At 44.7% G+C, this 20968-nt stretch overlaps 1 long non-coding RNA gene across 1 annotated transcript in view; it reads right to left on the minus strand.

Annotated features, from left to right (window-relative positions):
• LOC132345893 (uncharacterized) overlaps nt 1-20968 on the minus strand; it is a 47289-nt gene that overhangs the window by 18836 nt on the left and 7485 nt on the right. Inside the window, exon 2 of the long non-coding RNA XR_009495446.1 lies at nt 16704-19097. This is a non-coding gene — a long non-coding RNA (uncharacterized lncRNA). The remainder of the gene's footprint in view (nt 1-16703; nt 19098-20968) is intronic.

Genomic DNA, 20968 nt, shown 5'->3' on the forward strand with positions numbered 1-20968 from the left:
ATGATTCTAAAAACTTAATCCATACCATACCACTCCCCTGTTCAAAACTCTCCAACAACTTCCTATCACAGCAGGAATCCATCTGAAGCCTTAACCATGACCTAGAAAGTTCAAGTGATCAGGACGTGGCTTCTCTCTGGCCTAACCTCCACATCTCCCTGCCTTGCGGACTCCAGTCTGGACTTGCTGACCTCCTCTGCTCTTTAGAAATGCCCTGCCCAGCATGTTCCACCACAGGGCCTCTGAACCTGCTGATCTCTGCCTGGTTCACCTGAGTTTTCAGCATGGCTTGCTCAGGTCTCTGCTTAAATGTCACCACCTCAGAGAGGCCTTATTCAAGACCCTTTCTAAAGAAGCCCTTTCTGGGACTTCCCTGGTGGTCCAGTGGCTGACATCACCTTCCAGGGTGTGAGTTTGATCCCTGGTTGGGGAGATCCCACAGGCCTCTCAGCCAAAAATCCAAAATTCAAAACAGAAGCAATATTGTAACAGATTCAATACAGACTTTAAAAATAATAAAACTAAAACATAAGGAAGCCCCTTCTGCACCTCTCTGTCCCTTTATTCTGCTTTCTAGTCATTCACGGTACTTAGCATCCCCTAAGTTACAGTATGTATTTGTCTGTTTATGTCTTAATCATTTCCCTGACTAGAAGGTAAGCTCTGTGAAGGTAAAGATCTCCTTTTTGTTTATTCAGTGCCATATTCCTGGCACTGGGTACCATTTCCAGCACATTATAGACATTCAATAAATATCGTTGACTAAATAAATAAATCTACGATATCACAGTTTATCATCTGAAAGCAAGCCCTGGGTTTGTGCCCGGGCTGTCTGCTCAATAACTGAACAGCTTGGTCAAATCATCCAAACTCTCTAGGTCTCAGTTTCCTTATTTAAAAAAATTAACTGGTAATACCTATCATGAAGGATGTTGTGGGACTTAGAGATAAAGGATAAAAGTGCCGGATACAACGTACTCACTTCATAGACCTACAGTGACTCATAAAAGTAAACACCTTTCTCTATGCATCACTTGGTTCAGGGGCAAAGGCAGTCATCAAAACTGCTGTCTTAGAACCAGGACTTATTGATGGGACATGGCACACTGGAGGCTGAGGAAGGAAAGGAATCCATTTTGGTGCAGGAGACTCAGAGAGCTGGGCTCATATGCCAGTCAGAGTAGCCAGCCTTAGAGATACTACTTCTGGATTCAAGTCAAGGCACTGCTTTGTTCTGTGGACGGCAGCAGGGTTGGAGGCAATGATTCAGAATGACCTCAGCTTTTGTCTAATCTGGTCCTGTGACCAGACCACAGGCGATACCTTGTCAGTAATTTCCTTTGCTGCTCTCCGCTAAGAGGCCCATCACCACGGTAAAATACTGGGAGCTGCTACAAAGGAGGAGGCAACTCTATGAGTTCTGTTTTTTCTTAAAAGATGTCTTTTGTTTGTTTACAATTTTATTTATTTACTTATCTATTTGACTGCACCGGGTCTTAGTTGAGGCATGTGGGCTCTCTAGTTGTGGCATGCGGAATCTAGCTCCCTGATTAGGGATCGCACCCAGGACCCTTGCATTGGGAGTGTAGAGTCATAGCCCACTAGACCACCAGGAAAGTCCTGCTGTATGTGTTTTGACATGTAAAGATCTTCAACACATATTTCCAAGTGAAAATCTTGTACAAACACACACTAATGACACTCTACTGGACTTCTATACAGGTTTTCATAAACGTACGGAAGCACATAGAAAGGGACAGAAATCCTGTCAATTACCCTCACTTTCACAGAGAAGTGGACAGGTGATAAAACTGCAGGTAGGTGTCAAAGGAGACTTCAGCTTTATCCAAAATACATTTATACAAAGAGATGGTTACTTCTGTAATTAAAAATTATTTTTAAAAACCTCCCAAACAAGCTGATGCTAAAATACCACATTTAAGGTCAAATGAAGTGATTTGCCATCCCCCTAAGTGGCATTTCTCCAATGGGTCAGTCTCACCCCCAAGGGGTGTTTGGAAATGCCTGGTGGCATTTTGTTGACATCCAGGGTATTGGCATTTAGTTCCCCAAAGAGGGGGATGTTAGGTATCTAGTGTGCCAGAAAGTCCCACACCGCAAAGTAGGACCTCTGCCCAAATGCCAACAGTGGTCTTTGTGAGAGACACTATAGAAGTTTGGGTGGGTTGTACTTATAGATTCATCTGTGACTCCCAGTTAGAAACTTTCTGTCTTTGATTTGAATTACCCAGATGCCTGGGCCATGTTCCATCTGGATATATGAAATAGTAAATTTTATACCTGATGGTCTTGGGAAGGAAGTTGAAAAGCATGTTAGTTGCTCTGGCTGGGATGGCCAAGTGGCTTGGGTTTTATGTCTCTGTGTAAAGTATGCAAATATTTCTGATAAGGGTTGTCCAAGGCACCAGCCAGTGCCCCTGTACCTAGCTGAGACCTGAAGACAAATGTCCCACCAGCCAGCAGTTGGGGCAGAGCTGACAGCCTTCCAGGGAAAGTCGGGAGGGGTCCTTTCCCAGTGGTTAGCGATTTCCACACCAGACTGGCTGCCCTCAGATCCCTGCAGCCCTTGGGAAGCAGCTCCAAGCTCATAGTAATGAGAGCTTGAAAGTGGACAATCGGCAAAACAGAATGAACCTGTTATATTTTCCCCTTCAGTTCTCTACTCTCTGACACTGTTGTGGTACATGCATTCACAAATATAAATTGGGCATCTCCTCTGTGTCAAAGGTATAGCAGAGAATGAGACAGACATGCTTCCATTCTAGCAAGGAAGACACCATAACACAGCAGATCATTTTAAACAGTGATGACCATTAGGATGAAACATTGACAGAGACTAGGGGTGGGGTCGACGTATGACAGAGTCCAGCAGACACCTCTGTAGGGAGGTGGTCTGAGGAAGGGAGCTTAACTCTGGGGAGAATAACCGTGCTGGCTCTGGGAACTGGGGTGGCAGCTGTGGATGCCCTGTGCCTTTGGGGGCTGTTCTTTCAGCTCAGCCACCTAGGACAGTGGATGTGGGTTAGACCTTTACCTGCTCCAAGGCAGGTAAAATTATGATGAATGACATTCACACTTCTTATTTTGTCTACCAGCTTTCTCCACCCAGGATTTCACCTGCATCTCAGAAGTTGATTTCATTCATTTTGGAGGTGTAGGGGTCAGACAACTAGCGTAGGATTTTACAAATTATTGGTAATTAAAAACACTTCTATGGCACTTGCTTTGTGTCAGGCACTGCTCTGAATGCTTGACAAATGTTAAGCCATTTTGTCTCCACAACAAAAATACATACTAGGTCCTGGGGAGGAGTATAATCATCAGTTCACACGTGAGACTCTGGGGCTGTTTTTCCCATCACGGCCCCTTCCATGATGGTGTGGTCCTGCATTAGCACTGGGCTGGGGACACGGCAGCACTGGCTATCTGATTCAAGCTATCGAATCAGAATCTGTTCTCTCCAGTGATCCTTATGAAGACCATGGATCCAGCCCTTCTGTTCCTTTTTAGAGAAAGACCTCAAGGATGAGTCTTCCATCATTAGCTAATTGTTCAAAATTCAGCAAGTGCTTTGTTTTAGCGTACCTTTCCCCTTCCTTAAAGCTCAGTTCTCACGTAGGGGAACCAAGCACAGATGGGCAGAATCAACCAGGTAGCCAAGGCACATCTAAGCAGGACATTGTACCTGCAGAGGGCTGGTGTTGGTGGTGAGAAGGAGAAGGTACGGAAGAGATGTTCAAACTACAAGACGTTGTTCCTGCCTCAGAGAGCACCTTGTTCCCGTGTGGACAGAGGACACCTGAGTGCCAAATGGGGTAGAGACAGAGCTCCTTCATCTTCCCAGTGAAATCCCATGCCATCCCAGGAACAACTAACTGAAGTCAATGTAACCATCACAAATCCTTGATGGGAGAAAGAAAGGGACAGAGGAAGAAAGAAGGAGGGGGTTGGGAGTAAGGGAGAAAAGGAGAGAAAGAAAGAAATGATTGACAAAAAGAAAGAAGGAGGGAGGGAGGGAAAGAGAGAAGGAAAGAAGGAGGGAGGAGGCGGGAGGAGGATGCAGGGGGAGGGAGCAGGGCAGGGAGAGGAGGTGGGGGAAGAGAAGGGCAGATCAGGGAGAAGATCTTAGGTTGTGAGGTATCCTCCCCACATTCCTACAAGGAGATGCCTCAGAGGGAATATGCATTTCCCTGTGCAGCTCTGTAGCTGAGACTGGATCTAACATTTAAAGGCTTTTTTCCTAACACATGGCCCCTGAAAGCACAATAATCACATTGCCTGGTTGTCAGCCAAAAAACACAGTCTGCTCTGGTGTTAAAGGAAAAACCGACTGTGTTGGGCTTGCTGGGAGACATATGCGTCCCATACCTTCTGGGTGATTTGAAGGATTTTCCAGAGACATTTTGATTACGTGTAGTTTCATTTTGGGCTTCCCTGGTGTCTCAGTCGGTAAAGAATCTGCCTGCAATTCAGGAGACTGGGGTTTGATCCCTGGGTTGGGAAAATCGCCTGGAGGAGGGCATGGCAACCCACTCCAGTGTTCTTGCCTGGAGAATCCCATGGACGGCGGAGCCTGGTGGGCTACAGTCCACAGGGTTGCAAAGAGTCGGACACAACTGAGCGACTAGGTAGCAACAGCAGTTTCATTTTATGTGGCTGGTTTCAGTCACTGCTCTGTACGGAAGATATCGCACTGTGTGTGAAAGTCTCATGCGTTCTGACTTCCTCTGTCACCAGAGCTGAGAAGCCACTAACCGCGTCTGGTCTTATGCTGCAGAGTCCATGCGGGCGGAGAAGCAACAAGGCTGCAGCCTCCGGAGGAAGCAAGAGCCTCACAGTTAGTGACTGATTCTGACGATGCAGATCCCCTGCTTCAACATCCCTTTGCTCACATAATGGACTCGTGGGCTCAGAACCCCTGCAGCGCAGGGTCTGTCAGCCGGCTTGCCTTGTCGGGTCCCACACCAGGCCTTCTACAGTCAGCCTGACGCCCTGGTGACCCCTCCTCTCCACTCAGCACAGGACGGACCCAGGCTCTCCCTCTTACAATGTGATGGGCAGCCAGACAACTGTGGGCTCTGGTGCAAGGAAGACCCATAGACTCTGGGCTGGTGAGGGGGGCAACAGGCAGAGGGTGGCAGAGAGAACTAGGGTGAGGAGATCTGGGGTGAGCCACTAAGGCAGTCGGCAGCTGCCCCTGCCTTCCTTGCCTGTGCCTTGCACCGCCCAGCCTCTCTCACTGAGCTGGCCCACTCCATCCTATCTCCTGCATGCAAGCAAGGCTTTAGGGGCCCTGGCTTCACACTGACTCCTGGGGGGCTCCAAGGCCTGCAGAGAAGAGACAGTCTAACTGTTGAATGATTCACTTCAGAGTTTTCATCACTTGTGACCTCTGGTCACCCAAAAGGCAAACTTCTAAGCATTCAGACGGTCTCAGCAAGTTTATGTGTCCCTTTCGTACAGGTCAGCTCTTTTTACTGGGTTCTGTGTAAAGTGCCCACTCTGAGCCAAAACCTTCCTTTTCTGATGGTTTCTTAGTGTTACAGGCACCACTTTTCAGCAGTGGGCACGAGTTTTTCCTACTATTTATCACTTGAGCCATGAAAATAATCACAATGGTTTTCAAATTTTCAGCACATACTTTTTTTTTAGTGTGACTTGAGACCCCCATGCCGAAGAGGTGTAAGCCTAATTAGCTCTGGGCTTCTTCTTTCTGTGCCCCACCCCCCACTCTCGGCCACAGGCGCTCCTAAAACCCAAGGGCCCTGGGAACAAACATAGGGTGCACAGTTCAAGGCGGCAGCTTGTTTCATCCTTATCTCAGGCAAACATCAAGGAGCACCTGTTAACATTACAGATGTACTCTAGCCTGCCCTGAGCTCTGGGAATGCTCTGGAAACATAGCAAAGTGAGAGACGCGTCCCTGACACAAAGGCAAGGCAGGAAGATAAGATGCCAGAAGCCATCAACCCTGCCCAGTCCAAGGGGGTCACAAGTACACTTAAGGCTAGGGGCTCAGAGATGGGTGGAGAGGCCAGGTGAGACTTGGGCAGGGCTTCTGTAGATTTACATAAGAAGAGACAGTAAAACCTGAAAGGTGAGTGTGGTGGGTACAGCCTGACAAGAGAAGCGTGGGCAAGGTTGGAAAAGTCTGTGCGGCGTCCAGGGAAGAGTTAGCTGATGAATTTGTTTTGAGAACAGGGTGTTCAGAATGGGAAAATGGGAAGGAGCCAGAATTCGAATGGAAGGCTAGGAAAATTCAACTCATTTCAGAGGCCATGAAAAGACTTGAATGATTCAATTTAGGGGAAAAAAAATTAGGACAAAGGAAAACAAGATAAGAACAAGAATCAGACACTGCACGCTGCTGAGATGCGCTGTCTGACACCGTCTGCAGGAAAAGAGAGGGGTGAGCAAAGGGGAGACGTTGATGACACATTTCCCCACTGCTGACCCTCCCCCCAAAGGGTCACATGCCGTGAGACCAGAGAAGGCAAAATGCACTATCACCACTTATTCATCAAACATCGATCAGCGTGGTGACTCACGAGAAGTCACCCAGAGAAGGACTCCGGGGGTCCTGACTCACAGGCCTTCCCAGAAGAAGCCTCTCCATCAGGAACACGTGAGCTCCAAACACTTGTGCAGCTGCCAGAGAGTACAATCTCCCCCCTAGCTCTGTGCTTCTCAGATCTTCCCCTTTCCATCCAAATCCAGGAATGGGGAACACCCAACATCTCTTCCAGCCCAGGCTCAGCTTACAACGCACAGCCAAAGGAATTCAGAGAAGAACGGCCATCTGTTGAAACCCTTCCGAGATCATCACAGTGAAACACCCACACACAACATGCACACACAGGTATTCTGGGAGCAGATATGAGCAACCGTGACGAATGGGTCCTGGAAAGGTGAGGGATGCACTCGGCTTGCCCTGAGGGAAGGACCTCAATGCTACAAACTTCTCTGGGGGTGACGGTTTAAAATGCTCCCTCATTGGACACGGTTTGATGGCAACACGTGTGGGCTGGCTGGCTCTGTCTGCCTTTGTGTCCCCTAGATGGTGCTGTGGATAGGAGTCTGTCTGCCAATGCAGGGGAGCCTCCCTTTCGTAACCCTTATCGTCCTATTCCCCAGCCTACTATCACAGGATCGATCCCTGGTCTGGGAAGATTCCACATGCTGCAGAGAAGCTGAGGCACAGCTGCTGAAGCCTGCGCCCTCTAGAGCCAGCGTGCTGCAACTACGGAAGCCTTCATACCTAGGGCCCCTGCTCTGTAACCAGAGAGCCACCACAATGAGAAGCCCGCTCACCACAACTGGAGAGTAGCCCCTACTCTCCTCAACTAGAGAAAAACCTGCTTGCAGCAAGGTAGACCCAGCGCAGCACAATAACAAAGAAAGATTGCATTAAAAAAAAAAAAAAGGAATCCAGAGAGGTGGCGGAGGATGGGAGGCAAGTGAGGCATAGAGTCCGAGTACCCTACACAAGATTCCCCAACAAGGCAGTGGGTGGCCCCCTCTCATCCTGGCCTTGCAGATGCAGAGGCTGTGCTTTGTCCAACAACTCCACAGGATGGACAAGAAATGACTTCATCAGAAAAGGGGACAAAGAGGAAGAGGAAGGTGCCGCACATCCCCCCACCATGGGAGGAGGGGAAGGCTTTCCGGGAGGGAGGTTGTGCAGGTCTCCCCGGCACCTCTGCTGAATTTCCAGGAGAATTCTCTGTTCTGGAGACCCAGGGGAGGGCACGGTGGTGGCCTTACAGTCAGGAGAGCACGTCAGCTAGTGACTCAGCGCTGATGGGAAGGCCAGACCTCCCTGAGGTCACTGACTGCAGTCAACACTGGGCTGTTTCACCTCCCAACTCCTGTCCCCACAGGTGAGGAGGGAACACAGACAGCCTCCTGGTGACAGTGATCCCCCCCCCGCCGCCATGCAATATGCATGCCATCTCCTCTTCACTGGTTTGCTAATCCAGCTAGTTTTCTAAATTTACAAATACAATAGTGTGCATCTGATTTAACAAAAATCCCAAACAGGACTAAAGGCTGTCCAATAAAAAGGAGCAACAGAGGTGCGGGATAATTTTCTAGTTCTTGACACACTGGTGCAAGGCAAGCTTTGGGGCACTTCCACCTTTGTCCCGGAGGAACTCGCCCTGCATTGGCTGTCCATCCACTCCCACTCTCCTCCGCCCCATCCCTAAGCTTTGGCCCCTGGACTATCATGGTTCCGTGGCAACAAAGTTTATAACATCCTTGCTCTGTTCTAGAAATAGAATTGTTTGTGCTTCATCTGGAGCTTGATTCTTAAAAACAACCAACATTTACGATATTCTGGTTGTGCAAGAACTGTCCTCCCCAGAGGCAAGAGGACACCCTCGGAGAAGAACATGCAGATGTGCCACTAAACCTGCTGCTCAGTGGAAAGGAAATTAACTAAATTGGGAGGATTAGGAAGGGTATGGAGTGAAGCCTTCCAGTTGTTTTTGCTCGGCATGTTGCAGGCGTTTTCTCTAACTCCTGTCCTTGAGTTGGCTGGCGTGAAGGATGGGCGAAACAGTGGTCTTCATTCATGGACTATTCATCTGTATTTTTTGCACACTAATTATGTGCTGTGTACTGTGTTAAGTATTTAAGATGCATATAAGAACTGTTCTCACCTTCAAAATCTCCCCAGGGAGAAGGAAAATCGAAGAAAAATTGAAGGCAGGACACTCCAAGAAGACAGCGCTTTCTGTTTTGTTCATTGCTGTGTTTTTTAGTTTTTAGACTAGCCAATTACTGCATTCATGACTGAGCACAATGGCTGAGTTATGCACAGTGGTGGTGGGGGAGAAGGGGGAAGGGGGCGCCTATCAGAACACTAAGGAGGAGCCCTGAGGGCACCCGCCTCAGGCTTGAAGCCCAAGAAGGAGGAGGACACGGGAGGAAGTTGAACAAGGGGATTTCCAGTTGTATGGTAGAAGCAGAAGGTGAAGCTGGGAACGTGGCAGGAGATGAGGGGACAATGACAAGAGGAGGCAATTCATGAAGGGACTTGTGTGCCAGGCTGACGAGCCTGGCCTTTATTCCAGGGGTGAGGGAGAATCCTGGAGGGCTGTCCCAGGGGAGTGGTGTGGTCAGGTCTGTGCGTTAGAGACATCCCTGCATGGGCAGGTGGTGGGTGGATGAGCTGGAGGTGGGAATCCAGCTAGGGGACCGAGGCTGTCTCTGGGATGAGATGTGTTAAGAAGCTGAACTGAAGCTTCTTAACTCAGGCTACTTTCTTTGGACAGAAGGCTCAACTCTTGGAAACATTCAGAAGGTGGCACGATTCTGTAGCTCAGGGGCTTTGTGGAACAGCTCAGCATAGGGTGAGCTCCTGATCTGGGTTGCTGAGCAGGGGGTGGTGACATCATCCGCCAAGAGAGAGACTGAAAGAGCAGTGGCCTCAGCAAGTTTCAGGAGCTCTGAGTACCACTGTGTGCTGTGCGTGTAAGGACGTCTTTAGACAGCTGGATCCATTTACTGATGAGAGGGTTATGGCAAGTAAGTTGTAGATGAAGCCAAGGACGGAACGATTTAGGCTAGCAGGCACATGGAAGTGCATGATACACACCACCTATAAAGATGGATAGACACGAAGGCCATGGAGACTGGGAGAGCTGTTTTGAAAAGAGAGTATCACTGTTTCATTGAATGAATGAATGAGTGTGTATATTAAATGATTTATCCCTGCCATTCCTCCTGGCTCCTCCCTCTTGAAGTAACTTCAACCACTAGACCAGATGACCAGAATCTGTCCCCATTCATCTTGGGGTAACAGCCACCAGAGGCAGCACCTAATTCTTGATGTGGCTACAAAGTCTGTCTTGGATTTTCAGGAAATATTGAAAGTCAGAAAGACTCTCATCGGGCTGTACTTCATTCAGAGTTCCTTAGTTTGGAGATGATATACTGTTTTTGTTCTAGGAAAGCATTCATGGTACCATATTACATTTACTTGTCAAGCTTCCTCAGGCTGCTTTAGGCTGTGATAGTAATTTCTTACACTTTCCTCGATTTTTGTTTTATTTTGGTTTGGTTTTGGCCATAACACATGGCATGCAGGATCCGAGTTCCCTGACCAGAAATCAAACTTCTGGCCTGCAGCGGAAGCATGGAGTCTCAACCATTGGACCTCCAGAAGCTAACTTTCCTTGGTTTTGATGATTCTGACTGTTTTGAGGGGGCTTCCCTGGTGGCTCAGTCGGTAAAGAACCCACCCACCAGTGCAAGAGACACAAGAGACGTGGCTTCGAGCCCTGGGTTGGGAAGATCCCCTGGAGAAGGATCAGGTAAGTCAGGTATTTATAGAATTCCCTTCAATGTGGGTTTGTCTGTTGTTTTCTCATTATTACACTGGCGTTACAGAAACTGGAGAGGAAGACCATAGAGGGAAAGTGCCATTCTCATCGTCAAGATGCACACTGTTGACTTAAGTTATCACTGCTGATGTTGACCTTGGTCCTGCCAGGTTTCTCCACTGTAAAGTCACTCCCTGCCCCCTTCCAGACTGCTCCCTTCAGAAGGAAGTCACACTTAAGGAGTGTAGAGTTCTTTACCCCCCTCCTTGAGGGAGGAGGCAGTTAGCTCAAATCTCTGCCTTTTCAGTATCCACAAAAGAGAAAATCTCTTCAGCCTCCTTTCCTCCTTTCAGACGGTCTTTTAGGAACACACAGACCTGTCAGCTATGGAGCCCAGCTGATATTGTGCAGGGCCCTGGGGGGCTCCTAAGCACAGAGACTTCCTGTGCCCCCATTTCTTTGATTATAGGGAACAGCCTTCATTCAGCCTCCAGGACCTTTCCTGCGTTCCAAAGGGCAGATTCAAGCAGTTGTGAATCAGAGACTGGAGGCGATGTGAGACCAAGGAGAAACAGTCGAGAGCAGCCTTGGGGCAAGGTCTTGTTTCCCATCAATGGAAACACACAAGAGTTATCTTTGAGCTGTTTTGGGGATACTGAAACCGCCTCCCCGCCACCACCTGCCTCCCCCACCCCGCAACGCCCCCCACTGCCCTGAAGTGAGAGAATTTAATGATTAACTGGTAGGCTGCCCATAAGCATGCAGACCCCAGACCAGATGAAAAGAGAAGGTTGATGATGCTTACTCCTGCTTACCTTACCACCAGCCCATCAGAAGAATATCCATGAGCTGATCACACCCTCTTTGGACAATGGCTATAAAACTTCTCACTATCTTCCCCAAGTGGGGACACATGGTTTTGAGGGCATTAGCCCACTGTGGCCCCCTTCGCCCGATGAAGTAATAAAGTTACCCTTTTCTACTTCACCCAAAACTCCAAGTCCAAGATTTGATTCAGCACCAGTGTACAGAGAAACTGAGCTTTCAGATTATGACTTTAAAGGGACCTTTTCCAGGACTTAACATTTCTAAATGTTATCTGTGTGCACCTCAAAATACTATATGCCGTGTTTAAAATGCAAGCAGTGACTTCCCTCCAGGCAGGCACTGGTTTACTGCTGGGCCTCCAGGCCTGGAGTTTCCCTTTTAAGCAAGCCTGGACGATGTCTTGTCCAGGGGCCCGTCTGGCAACCTTGTCTACCCTGCTGGTGTCATGTATGATGCTGACCTAACTTAAAAGTCAGGAATAAGTGAAAATTCCCCACAAGAGGAAGAGTCAGAAAGGAAGTGCTTGAAAAGAATAATGCTGTTTCATTGTATTATGTAATGTCCCACTTTGTTATAACAACAGCACTCACTTCTATAAACCAAGAATATCACGGTAAAGACGCACATGGTCAGAGACGGCATCATACAAAGGAGGTAAGGTGAGGAATTCTCCACCAAGACTGTAGAAAGAATTCTTTCAAGACTTGGTGAAACTCCAACAAGAGTAAATGCCATGTGAGTCAGGAAACATCGTGCTTGTGTCTTAGGATAATACATTTTTGAATCAATGATTTAATAAAGAATTACTGTGCTCTGGTAAGATAGGATCCCCCCCCGCCCCGCCCCCCGCCCCCCACCACTTGGGTTCCCTCCAGTGTCTGTGCGCTGCTGACCCCTGTGGCCTCCCCACAGGGTAAGGAGAAGTGACAAGCCAATTGTTTTTCTCTCTCACTCTATTTTCCTCCTTAGTGCCTGGACTTTGAAGTTCATTGTCATGTAAACATTAACTTGCTTCTTAAATAAAGCCACAGAAGGCAAACTGCAATCTGAGCATATGATTTACCCAAACTCTTTCCCATGAGCTCTAAGGATTCTAATTTCTTCTCTACCAAGATGTCTCTGTCTCATAGAATTAGTTTTGAAATAGGCTTAAATTATCATCAACATCAACATCATTATTATTATTTTGTTATTGAAGTGCTTTCCAAAGAATACCCATCAGAGATGATGTTAGGTGGTAATAACAAACCAAGTTTCTTTTTAAAATGTATTTAGGTTAAAAAAAAAAAAGTTTGACACTGTAAAGCAATTATCCTCCAACAAACAATAAGAAAAAAGAAAAAAATTTTCTGATTTAAAGGAAAAAAACATGTTAAATGGAGGTACAAGTGGCAAAACACAGGACAAAAATCATCACTGGTTGAAGTTTGGGACCCACTGAACTCTTGCACTAATCAGTTTCACATGTGAAATTCGTTGTACACAAAAAGCCTGAATCATAACTTTGGGAACACCCCACAGCAACTAAGAAGGTACAGTCTTATTTTTGGCAGTAGCCAGTCATCATCCACCTATGTTACCAACAGTTTTCTTTTATGACATAGTTGTGCTGATCATGAGTCTAAATCATGCTGGCAAATCCTTCAAAACAAATTACACGCTTCATTAATACAATCTTTGCAAGATTGGTGTTAAAACAGGTTTCTCTGAATTTTGCTTTGGAAATGTTTTTATATTTTTCTAAAACATTGTATTTTTTATTTTTTCATTATATTTTTAAATTTTTCATTATATTTATTTTTATTATATATCTAAAAGTTATATTTTATTCTCCCCAAGTTAAAATGATATAAAATTATAGTGAGCTTTTCTAACACCAAGAACCTTAATATATGGCACTATCTGAACTGCTGAAGAAACAACACCTTAGTTTTGAGATCTTGACTTCATAAAAATGAGATGTCTTAATTATTTCCCTTCTCTATCCATCATGGTGGTGTGTTTATTTGCCACATACGTGTCATATAGAATTATTTTGCTGAACTTGAACTGTGCAGCTTGTATGGTATCAAATAAATAAAAGATTAAAAATGTTAATTTCCTTAATCTTTTTCTGTCCTGAGATGTTTTTCATTGACATGTAATAAAATATTTTTGAGTTGTTAATCCCTCTCCACAGTAGGAAGTCTATATATTTGTAAATCTATTTAATCCACAATTTCAGATTAATTGGCCTTTTCTAAATACCAAACTGGCCAGCTGCAGTCAATTCGATCACTTCCATGATCATCTTGCATTTATCCATAACTAAAGTACTTGGTTGTTATAATTTGCTTTGGAGAATTGGGCATAGAACAAATGGCAATTACATTACAGAGTTTTGAATTTACCTTAAAATATGAGCACTGCTGTTTATCTTTATGCTTAAGTTCCAAGAAACACTTTTTGATTGTTCTTGTTATTCTGGTTGTCTACTATCATTTTATCTTTATAAATACATCCTTTAATTTGCAAAGTGACTTAATTTGTTTTATTGATTCTAGGTGTCAGTGATAATGCCACTAATTAGCTTTGAAAACATAACTATATCATCGTACTATTTTTGAGCAATAAATGAGCATTCTTTCCATCCATGGCAATCTCCAATCCTTTCCTTCCCTGCCCCCCCTTTCCTTTTATCTTTCTCTCTTTCCTTCATCAAATATTTATTAGGCATTTGCCTGTCCAGCACATACTAGATGTGGAGAATCAATGATGGATAAAACTCTCAGTCCGCCAAGAAGCTTATTCTATTGATTTAAAAATTTTTTCTTCCTGTTTACTCCAAAGGTCATTAGGACAAAACACACTAATGAAATTCATGGACAACTTTCACTGAGTTGGAGAAAAAGTATACCACCAACCTTTAGCAGCTGCAGTGAAATCTGTCTTCTCTGGGGGCTTGGCCTATATCAACAATTCTTCTTTTCCCCAAGAGCTGGCTCTGGGGCAGGCATTCTTCCTCCTCTAGCATGAATAACCTTGGCTGGGAATGTTTGGTTGGACACCAGTTGGATGAGACCCAGAGCAGCCAGAGAGCCCTCCTAGAAACCCTAGGCGCCCACACTTGTTTGGTGTGGCCGCATGAGACCTCTGGTACAGAGCTTCTGTAGAAAACCACAAATGCACAGGAAATTGGGGAAAATCAGATAAAGGCAAACCATTAAATGACACATGAACAGAAAGGAAACAGTTAAGAATTAACCCAAACTAATTTAAGGCTATAAGAATGAGTGGTGCAACGGTTTAGTTAATAAGTAGCTGGTCTCCAAAACTAGGACACTGGAGCCAAATGACTAAGGGCTTTTAGAGCCATCAAGGGACAGGTGGAAGGAGAAATGGGCTCACCACAGAGAGAATCACAAATGGCTGTGGGTGGTAGGAGAAGGCACTGCATCCTTGAGTCATATAGATTCGTACACGCACTCATCTACCTCTACATAAATCTATTGATCCATTCAGCAAACACTTGTAGAGTACCACTGTTCCAGATGATGATGCTGCGGACACAGCAGTGAGCACAACCTTGACAATCAGGAGCCTGCTGGAGGCACCATGAGCAACTGGCTGGAATTTAGGTAGGGATTATACATCGAGAATCCCTACCTAAATTTCAGAGTCGGACACGACTGAAGAGACTTAGCAGCAGCAGCAGCATACATCGAGAATAGGGAGAAAATACTTGCAAATGATGTGACTGACAAGGGCTTAATTTCCAAAATACACAAATAGCTCATATAACTCAACAACAACAACAACAAAAAAGAAACCAAACAACAAAAACAAAAAAACCCCAAACAACCCAATCAAAAAAATGAGCAGAAGACCTAGAGACTTTTGTCCAAAGGAGAGATACAGATGGCCAATAGGCACATGAAAAGATGCTCAACATCACTCATTATTAGAGAAATGCAAATCAAAACTATAATGAGGTACCTTCTCATGATGGTCAGAATGGCCATCATTAAAAAGCCTACAAATAATAAATGCTGGAGAGGGTGTGGAGAAAAGGGAACCCTCCTACAGTATTGGTGGGAATGTAAGTTGATACAGCCACTGTGGAAACAGTATGGAGGTTCCTCAGAAAATTTAAAATAGAATTACCATATGGTCCAGCAATCCCTCTCTTGGGCATATATCCAGAGAAAAATATGGTTAAAAAAGATACATGCACCCCTCTGTTTATAGCAGCGCTGTTTACACTAACCAAAACATGGAAACCATCTAAATATCCATTGACAGATGAGAGGATAAAGAAGATGAGGTACATATATACAGTGGAATACTACTCAGCCATAAAAAGAGCAAAATAATGCCATTTGCTGCAACATGGATGCAACGAGAGATTATCATACTAAGTGAAGTAAGTCAGAAAGAGAAATACCATATGGTATCACTTACATGTGGAATCTAAAATAAGACAAATGAACCTATCTATGAAACAGGAAAAAAATATTAGAGACAGAGAGAATAGACTGATGGTTGCCAAGGAGGAGGGGAATGGGAGACGGCAGGAAAGTCTGGGATTAGCAGATGCAAATTGGCATATATAGAGTGGATAAACAACAAGGTCCTACTGTATGGCAGAGGAAACTATACTCAATATCCTGTGATAAACCATAATGGAAAAGAAAATGAAAAAAAATATACAGGTAAAAATGTACAGGTAGGTATAACTGAGTCACTTTGCTGGTACAGCAGTAATTAAAACAACATTGTAATTCAACTTTACTTCAGTAAAAAATAAACAAGAAACTGAAATCTGCTGAGTTGTGGCTAGTTTCTGCAGAATACCAAGGCCCCTAGAACCTTCCACTGGAACAAGCTGTCACCGACTCCCCCATCCTTTCCCTAGTCTGAGGTCGTCTCCTCCTTCTTTCATTCACTCAGCCTAGTGAGGCCATGTTCACCATCCACATCTTTAGGCTCAAGACTCTCTACTCAGGCCTCCAGATGGCCACCTTGCTGTGTCCTTTTCTCTGTGTGTGCACAACCTTGGTGTGTCTCACATGTCCCCAGATTTACTCTTCTTATAAAACCAGTCAGATTGGATTAGGACCCACTCTAATGGCCTCATTTAACTTAATAACCTTTTTAAAGGTCCCATTTCCAAATATACAGTCACATTATGAAGTGACGGATGTTAGGGCTTTAACATATGAAATCAGGGGGCTATGATTCAGCCCATAACACCACCACTCCACTGCTGGAAGATTTTTGCTTTCTGGTTGCCCTGCGATTCACTGTGTGGAAAATGGCATGAACCACAGAGAAAGCCAGTGACCACAGGGCCTTCTACTTCCGAAAACCATGCCTGCCTCGAACCAAGAGAGAAGAGAAAGAGTCTTAGGGTCTGCACACCCTTATGCATACCTACACCTTGTTGCAGAGAGACATGGTTCATGCCCTCCTACGATCTGAAGCAAATTCCCAAGTTTCAAGAAACAGAGGCAGTTTCTACTAAAGGCAGCTTACCCTATTTTTTACCTTAGGATCACACGGCAAAGAGTCAAACCTTTGACTATCAGACAAAGGAGTCTTCAAAGATCTTGGTTGCTTTAGAGGCAAACTACAATGTAATAATAGAGCCAAGACAAGAGGAAGTGCCTCTGCAAGGCACAGTTCGTAGCATTCTGAAAATTAGTGTTTCCTGTTTGTTTCAAACCTTCTTCTTCTACAGGGACCTTGCTTAGTGTTAACAGGTCCTGTTTGCCAGTGGCTCTAGGTCAGCTTACTGAAAGCCAGTTGTTTCCATTCTACCTTCCTAGCAGCTGACACGTCCACCCCCTTCCCCTCCCTCTTATCAAGTTTCTTCAGTTGTTTCGAATCGGTCTCAGTTCTCCCACGGCCGTTTGTTCTCACTTCCCTCAGTCCTTTCAAGTACCTTTTGGTTTCTCCAAACTCTCTGCCCTTTCCCCATCACTCATCAATCCCAATCTGGCCAAATCACCCCCCGGTCCCACAGATCCTTCCCCTTACACTCCAGTCCTTGATCCACTCCGGCCACATCATTCCCTAGCCCCACCCACTCTGTCCTAGCTCCCCCTACTACCCCAAAGGAAATACAGACTACCCCCCCCAAACTTTAAACTTTTCATTTTGTATTGGGGTATAGCCAGTTAACAATGTTGTGGTAGTTTCAGGTGAACAGCAAAGGGACCTAGTCATACACATACATATATCTCTTCTCCCCTGAACTCCCATTCCGAACAAGGCTGGCAAATAACATTGAGTAGAGTTCCATGTGCTCTACAATAGGTCCTTGTTGGTTATCCATTTTGAATAAAGCAGTGTGTACATGACCTTCCCAAACTCCCTGACTATCCCTTCCGCTTGGCAATCATAAGATTGTTTTCTGAGTCAACATAGACTTTTTAATGGTGATTTTTTTTAAGCTACACTGGGTCTTTGTTGTTGCACAGGGCTTTCTCTAGTTGCGGTGCACAGGCTTCTTATTGCTGTGACTTCTCTTGCTGCAGAGCACAGGCTCCAGGATGTGTGGGCTCAGTAGCTGTGGTTCCCGGGCTCTGGAGCACAAACTCAGTAGTTGTGGCACAAGTGCTTAGTTGCTCCAAAGCATGTGGGATTTTTCCCAGACCAGGGATTGAACCTGTCTCTTGAACAGGCAGATTCTTTACCACTGAGCCACCAGAGAAGCCCCCAACTGTATTTCTGAATCTGTGAATTGCCTGTTCATACTCTTTGTCCATTTTTCAATTTGGTTGCCTTTTTCTTATTGACTTATGTACTTGTGTTCTGTCTTTTATCTTTTATATATTCTCATGAATATTTTCCCATAGATGGTCCTTCTCTTCTAACTAACTGGGCTGCAATAGACTGAATAGGCCTTAAAATGCTGTCATGCAGTTATAATGGAATTCTGAACGACTAAGATTTTGCAGAAATGTTCAAAGGTTGTTTTAAAAATTCCATCCAGTAAGAATTGTTGTAAACTTTATAAACAGCAAAAGCAGCCAAGTAAATATGGTGCATGGATCAGTAAATTGGGTTTCAGAAAATGGGTCTGCTTCTTCTACCAATATATGTCTCAACACCTCAAAATGTGACTGCGTTTATTTGTTTTTAATATGTCTATTTCCCCTTTATTGCCTTTACTCATTTCTTTTTTAGTCACACAGCAATACATGTTATTGTGGAAAGATTTAAAATACACATATATGTGTGCACAACTGTAGCAAACATTTTTGTGCTTGCCAACAGGCATTCCCCCCTCACCCATGATAGCCAAGCCCACATTTTGTTCAGGTATCCCCTCAAATCTGTTAATTGGATTATATAATTCTTTAATTTTCTACTTGGTTTATGAATGTCTGGGAAAGTAACATTAAGAAGAGGGGTAGGAGAAACCCAGAAACCATGATTTCATAGCCCCAGGTCCTCAGGGTGACATGGGAGCAGGTCCGCTCAGTGGCAGTAAAGTGAGCCTGCCTTTGTACCTGTTGTGGGTTCCATTTAGAAGGTGCTCACCCAAGTTCTAAAAGGGGTCTGAAGTGTATTCAGTGTGTGGCAGTTTACAGAACCGGTGAGCTGGAAAACCTAGTTGATGTCTATTCTTGTACGGGCTTTAGGTGAGGGAACTTAGCAAAGATGTGATGCGTGACAGACACTGGTATCCTGCTTGACCTTAGGGGAGAAGGGACTAACCCAGAGAAGGGAAGGTCTTTTCATGAGGGGCTTTGTAACTTGAACTGACAGCCTTGTGAATGGAGAGACTGCATATGTGGCAAGAGATGGGGAGACTCTCAGGTTACAAGTCAAATATCACAAATATGTTGTTGACACAGACTCAGAGAGCCACAAGCACAACATTCTTTAGAGTCCAACAGTGCACACTTGGGTCCGGTACGCCAGATGAATATGCTGCAAAACAGAAAAAAAAAAAAAAAAACCCACTTACATAGAGGAAGAGGAATCTTCTCCTCCGTGTGTTCAATTTTTGTAATAAAATATTCCACATACAAAAAATTTAATATGTAAGAGATAAAGAAGGTGAATAAACACCACATATCAATCAGCTAGAATAAGAAACAACATTACCAATCCCTTTGAAGCCCATATACACATTTCTGTTTAATACTCTGAACTGAAAACTGAACACGATGTCTACACCTCACTTCATGTGTCACTGGCCAGAACTGCATTGCAAGCCCATACTTAAACATGTCATTTCAAGGGTGACTGGATGTTTGTGAGTGCTTGGACAGTAGTTTTCAAACTTTTTGGTCTCAGAACCCCTTTCCATTCTTAAAAATTATTGAGGATGCCAAAGAGCTTTTGTTAATGTGGATTATATCTATCCATCAGGACCACATTAGAAATTGAAACTAAGAAACTTTTTAAATATTTCATTTAAAATTACAGTAATAAATCCAATACTTGTTAATGAACACACATACACTTTTTAAGAAAAATATACTTTCCAAAACAAAAAGTAATTAGTACTTTACTAGTAATCAGTGGAGAAGGCAATGGCAACCCACTCCAGTACTCTTGCCTGGCAAATCCCATGGACAGAGGAGCCTGGTAGGCTGCAGTCCATGGAGTCGCTGAGGGTCGGACATGACTGAGCGACTTCACTTTCACTTTTCACTTTCATGCATTGGAGAAGGAAATGGCAACCCACTCCAGTGTTCTTGCCTGGAGAATCCCAGGAACACGGGAGCCTGGTGGGCTGCCGTCTATGGGGTCGCACAGAGTCGGACACAACTGAAGCGACTTAGCAGCAGCAGCAGCAGCAGCAGCAGTAATCAGTATTTTACATTTTTGCAAATCTGTCTGGCTTAATAGAAGACAGCTGAATTCTCATACTTGCTTCTGCATTCCAGTCGGTTCTAACATTATTTTGGGTGAAGTATATGAAGAAAATTTGACCTCACAGAGATAAGTAGTTGGAAATGAGGGGAGTACTTTAATAGTCTTTTCAGATAATTTTGGATATTCTTATTTGCATGCTAAGTCACTTCAGTCATGTCCAACTCTTTGTGACGCTATGGACTGTAGCCCACCAGGCTCCACTATCCATGGGATGTGCCAGGCAAGAATACTGGAGTGGATTGCCATGCCCTCCTCCAAGGGATCTTCCTGATCCAGGGATCAAAAACGTCGCTAAGTCTCCTGGATTGCAGGTGGGTTCTTTACCACTACTGCCACCTGGGAAGCCCCATTTTATTTGATATCATGCCAAAACCTAACAAATGATAGCTTCTTAAAGGTTAGTAGCAATGTGGAATCTAAAACTGCATCAATGAACTCTTCGTATTCTGTGCCATTAAAAATCCATTGGGCTATCTTGCAATTGGAATAGTTTTTTTTTAACCCATGCATTGTAGTTTTGTGATGTCATACATTGGGCATTTGGAAAATATTGGGTCACTAAATATAGTGCTATTAAAATATGTCCATGTATTAGGTCCTCCACCCTTTAGGAAGTAGAACTTATTTTCCCCTTCTTAAGAATGGACTGTACACATGACTCACTTCTAAAGAATAGAATGTGATAGAAATTACAGAATATGACTTATGAGGATAGATCATAAACGACATTGATGCTTTTATCTTGCTCCCTTGATCTTGGGTCACTTGCTCTGGGGAAAACTAGTTGCCATGTTGTGGGGATACTCAAAGTCCTATGGAAAGGCACACGGGGTGAAATACGCAGTCTCCTGCCAACAGCCATGGGAGCGTACCATCCTGGAAGCAGATACTGTAGCTCCAGTCAGGCTTTCAGACAA

This window comes from Bos taurus, chromosome 1 (genome assembly GCF_002263795.3).
Source record: "Bos taurus isolate L1 Dominette 01449 registration number 42190680 breed Hereford chromosome 1, ARS-UCD2.0, whole genome shotgun sequence".
NCBI lineage: Eukaryota > Metazoa > Chordata > Mammalia > Artiodactyla > Bovidae > Bos > Bos taurus.